Consider the following 5,276-nt stretch of genomic DNA (forward strand, 5'->3'; position numbering starts at 1 on the left):
AGGAGGAGGAGGAGGAGGAGAGGAGAGGAGAGGAGGAGAGGAGAGGAGAGGAGAGGAGAGGAGAGAAGAGAAGAGAAGAGAAGAGAAGAGAAGAGAAGAGAAGAGACAAACAAAAACCCATACAGAATACACAAGATACAGTCCACAGAATTCAAAAGGCTCAACAAGCTGAAGTACCCAAATGGGGATGCCTCAGTCCCACTTGGGAGAGAGAAGAAAGCAATCACAAGTGGGGAGGGAGGAGGTAGGGACTTGGGAGGGAATGTGGAAGGGGATGGCAGGGCAGTGGGGGGGGGTGCGGTAGAGAGGAACCTGATCTGATATTGGGTGAGGGAAAAGAACAGAAGCCCAGAGGGACAGCAGAAAATGGAAACAGGCAACCTCAGGAAATAGGAGGGGGGGACCCCTCAGAATGCACCAGAGACCTGGGAGATAAGAGACTCCCAGGACTCATAGGGAGGGACCTTTGATGAGATGCCCAGAAGTGGGGAGAGGGAAGTTGTGGAGCCAACCTCCAGTGGACATCTGTGGGGTTGCCATCCCACAGCCACAACTCTGACCCATAATTGTTTCTGTCTGAAAGAATTACAGGGATGGAAATGGAGAGGAACCTGGGGAGATGAAGGTCCAGCAACAGGCCCAAAGTGGGATCCAGCTCAAGGGGAGGTCCCAGGGCCTGACACTATTACTGAGGCTATGGAACAGTCACAAAAAGGGGTCTATCATGACTGCCCTCTGAGGGACCCAACAAGCAGCTAAAAGAGTTAATTTTGTTAACTCTTTCATTTTGTTTTGTGAGACCGGTCCTCACACTGTCCTCCAGATAGGCTTTAAAATTATAGCAATCCTCCACCTTCAGCTTCAAGGGGATCTAACTTTGCATGTGAAGTTTACAAATCTTATGCCATGGTTCAATGGCTCTTTGCTTATATAAGTAACATCCCTAAGCAGGAGACCTGGTCCAATCCCATTTATAGGCCTAGCTCGAATGGTAGTCAGAAACTTAGACAAAAGGAGAGTCTGGGGTGGTAAAGAAATAGTCATAGCCAGAGAAGTCTAGTAGGCTGGCAAGAGTAGAGGCCTTGTGGGGGGAAAGTTCAGGGTACATAAAGAGATAGTATCTTGGAGAGGTATCTGCATGAATTTCTAAGTTGAACACAGTCAGTATTAGCTTCACATGCTTTTTATTATTTTTTTTCTTATGTTTCTTGGGACTTAGGATCTTTCTGACTTGAATTACTCTACTTACACATTAGCACTTGTATTACTAAATACTAAGAACATGCAGAGACAAAGTGTGGAGCAGAGACTGAAGAAAAGGCCATCCAGAGACTGCCCTACCTGGGGATCCATCCCATATACAGACACCAAACCCAGACACTATTGTGGATGCCAAGAAGTGTTTGCTGACAAGAGCCTGATATAACTGTCTCCTGAGAGGCTCTGCCAAAGCCTGGCAAATATAGAAGTGAATGCTTGCAGCCAACCATTGGACTAAGCAGGGGGTCCCCAGTGGAGGAGTTAAAGAAAAGACTTAGGAGTTGAAGGGGTTTGCAACCCATAGGAAGAACAACAGTATGAACCAACATGACCCCCACACACAAACACCCAGAGCTCCCAGGGACTAAACCACCAAACAAAGAGTATGTATGGAGCGGCCCATGGCTCCAGCGACATATGTAACAGAGGATGGCCTTGTTGGACATCAATGAAAGGAGAAGCCCTTAGTCCCGGGAAGGCTCGATGCCCCAGTGTAGGGGAATGCCAGGGCAGGGAGGCAGGAGTAGGTAAATGGGTGGGTGAGCACCTTCATAGAAGCAGGGTCAGAGAGGATGAGATACAGGGATTCAGGAAGAGAAACCGAGAAAGGGGATAACATTTGAAATGTAAATAAGCCGGGCATGGTGGTGCAAGCCTTTAATCCCAGCACTCAGGAGGCAGAGACAGCAGATTTCTGAGTTCGAGGCCAGCCTGGTCTACAAAGTGAGTTCCAGGATAGCCAGGGCTATATAGAGAAACCCTGTCTCGAAGAAAAAAAAAAAAAAAAAGAAAGAAAGAAATATAAATAAATGAAATATCCAATAAAATAAAAATAAAAGAACATACACCAACAAGTTAGGCCAAATATTTCAGATAAACTGTGTTCTTACCTTCAAGCTCTAGTTGTCTGTAATCCGAAAGCTGGACTGCCCAGTGTTCAGTGAGTACAAAAGTGCATATAGAGGAAGGAGGGACGTATTTCTGGCAAGCACAGAGGCTCAAATTCTACTGTGCCAAAAGTCCCCAACCTTTAGCAATCAGTCTTGAAGGCTCTGCCGTCAGTGGGATCAGCTAGACCCTTAATCAGCAGAGTCAAGTCTACAAGAAACAAACCTTGGCATCGGCCCAATGAGGAAGTGACTTTCACTGTATACTGATCGCTCCTCTCTGAGTCTCCACTACTTCGAGTGCTCGCAGACTCAAGGCAGTTTAGACGAATTCATAGAGGAAAGCACACTGCTCCTCCCATCCTAAGACCACCTGATTCCCCACTAGGTGCAAGCTCCTCGCTTTGGAGTAGATTCCCGTGTTCTTGCTGATTGGTGGTACTCTTTCTCTCTAGTCTGATAGAGTTTAGAATAGGAAAAAACGAAAACCTAGGGTGTAGCCACGCTTATGATTCAAAAGGAAAAATCCCCAAAAGCTGTCTCATTCAGCCTTTTACTCAAAACAGCCTGTGCCTGGATGAGCGCAGCCCGTATTAAGTTACTCAAAGCAGACGCATGAGGCTGATCTACATGGCCCCTATTCACCTTTCAGAACTCGTGATGCCAAGCTGTGCCAAACGAAAAAAATTATTAACCAGCAGGTTTCACTAAGTAAACTAATTCCCAACATCGCCTTGCCTATGGTGGGAAGAAGCTTAAAACATGAGTAAATTTAAAAGGTATTTAGTCTTACTAGCCTGCTTAAAAAAAATTTTTTTTTCTTCTATCACAAGAGTTTGTCTTAGTTACTTGAGACCTGTTCTGTTGACAAGTAAATGGATTCAGTAATGGGGAAACTAGAAAGCTGATTGTAGGGTCTCAGGCATCCAGTGAGACCTTCTTAGAGATTTCCTTTCTCCATCTATAAAATGTGAGGCATGCTAACTGCCTCCAATCAGTCATACACTTCGTTTTAAAAAAATAATAGACAGACTCACCTAGCACAGACTAAGTAGTTACAAATGCTGGCTTTTCCCCTTTCTTTCCAGAGTAAATTCACTGACACACGCATGCAGAAGGAACAGAACAGAAGTCTAGACCTAGAGCTTGAGTATGCGTTTATTTATGCTCACCTCATCTCATGGTACAAACTATATTCCTTGGTGTTCTTGGCTACCTCAGATCAAACTGAGCTTATGTTAACCTCTTCTGGGAAACTTCCAAACTTGAGGTAGCCATGAAATTAAAGCTTACCTCATCCTTTGATCCTGTAATTCCTACATGGCTGATAATGTCTTCTGCCACCTCTTTCCTAAAGCATGTTTTCTTGGTTGACTTGCAAGTCACAACTGCCCCGTAGCAGAAGTCCCTGTATCCTAGGATCTGTGTGGAGCTATCCAACATGGCATGCAACTATTTTCACACTCAAAGAGTCACTCTAGACTCTTTCCCCCATACAACAGTGACATTTATTAACTGAACAAATATTTGTTGAGGGTGGGTGTAAAGGAGATAAATCCACAGTTTCTACCACCCTGGCATACGTATTTAGTGAGCACTGATTGCAACTGATTCCTTCATGGTCACAGTGATAAACTAAAGTGCCACTCACCCTTCCAACATTTCTGTTTGCTTCCTCTACCACACAACAAACTGTGGGACACCAATCAGATGCCAGTAGATGAGAAAACAGAAGTAGTGAACAGTTTGCCACATTTAAAACAGACAGCTAGAAACCAGGGAAGAAAGAGGGTGACAGTCCTCAAATATTCAGTCATTTCTGACAGCCCATGGGTCAAGTAAGGGGGTCTCTAGAAAAGAAAATCTGTAAATATATATATAACCATAAAGGCACCAAACACAATTTCATAAAACAAATACTGTTTATTAGGTCTAAATCCACAGGTTACCCACCACGATGGCATTGGATGACTTTAGTACCCCATTCTCAAAAATTTAGATGTTGTCCTGACAAAAACTAAACAGAGAAATACTTGAATTGGTTGAAATCATAACAAAAAAGAACAAAAATATCTTACAGCATGTCTATCTGAACATTAAACTTATACTTTCTCCTAAGGAGGACAAAGGACTCCCTCCAATACTGACCATATATTAGAATATAAAGCAACTTTCAACAAACACAGGAAAATTGAAATAACTTCCTGCATTCTATCTGAACACAATGAAATATTACAGCTTTGAATGCCTAAATGAAAAAAACATTTGAGCAGACAAAAATCAATCAATAACTTGATGATACATCCAAAAGCCTTGAAAATCAAGAACAAACCAAACCCTAACTCAGTAGATGAAAAGACAAAATCAAAATGAGGTAAAAAGTTATTGAAATGGAAGTAAACAAAAATTTACAAAGAATCCATTAAATAAAAAAGTTACATCTTTGAAAATATAAACACTTCGGCAAACCCTACATTAATCTAACCAAAGGAAAAGGAACTCACATGTAGAAAGCCCTAAATGAAGGCCTAAGTGAATGTGTGTGTCGACAGACCCAACTTAATAAAACAAGAAACGAAAAAGAAGATATTATAGCATATAACTGAAGTTAAGAAAATTATAAGAACATGTTTTAAAAGGCTCTCTTCCACTAAACTGAAATGTCTAAAAGAAACAGATGAATTTCTAGAAACACTTGACATACATATCAAGATTAAGACAATAAAAAAATAAGTGATTTTGGACAGATCTATAACTTGGTGATGAGATGGAAGGAATAATGAAACATGTCCCAAATAAGCAGTGCCAAGAATCAGATGGACTCTTAGCACAAGTTCAGAGTGAACTAATCTGAATACTATGAAAACTACACCACAAGATAGAAAAAGAGTGTAAGAACCTGCAGATGTTGAGGACAGCTATGAAATGCTGACTTCTGGACACAAGAGCTGGCATCAACCAACTCAGAGTAGATGTGGTTACCTGTATACGACCTGTACAAGGGCAGCGGGGCGTGGTGGCGCACGCCTTTAATCCCAGTACTCAGGAGGCAGAGGCAGGCGGATTTCTGAGTTCGAGGCCAGCCTGGTCTACAAAGTGAGTTCCAGGACAGCCAGGGCTACACAGAGA

At 42.6% G+C, this 5,276-nt stretch overlaps 1 protein-coding gene across 3 annotated transcripts in view; it reads right to left on the reverse strand.

The window, feature by feature from the left end:
- Window positions 1–2,766, reverse strand: part of LOC110335823 (sulfotransferase 1C2) — a 33,263-nt gene extending 30,497 nt beyond the window's left edge. For all 3 annotated transcript variants that reach the window (XR_003842457.1, XR_003842456.1, XM_021218198.2), the window contains exon 1: window positions 2,151–2,766. The gene's annotated coding sequence lies outside the window, so the exon portion shown is untranslated. The remainder of the gene's footprint in view (window positions 1–2,150) is intronic.
- Window positions 2,767–5,276: the final 2,510 nt, after the last annotated feature.

Source organism: Mus pahari, chromosome 18 (assembly GCF_900095145.1).
Source record: "Mus pahari chromosome 18, PAHARI_EIJ_v1.1, whole genome shotgun sequence".
NCBI lineage: Eukaryota > Metazoa > Chordata > Mammalia > Rodentia > Muridae > Mus > Mus pahari.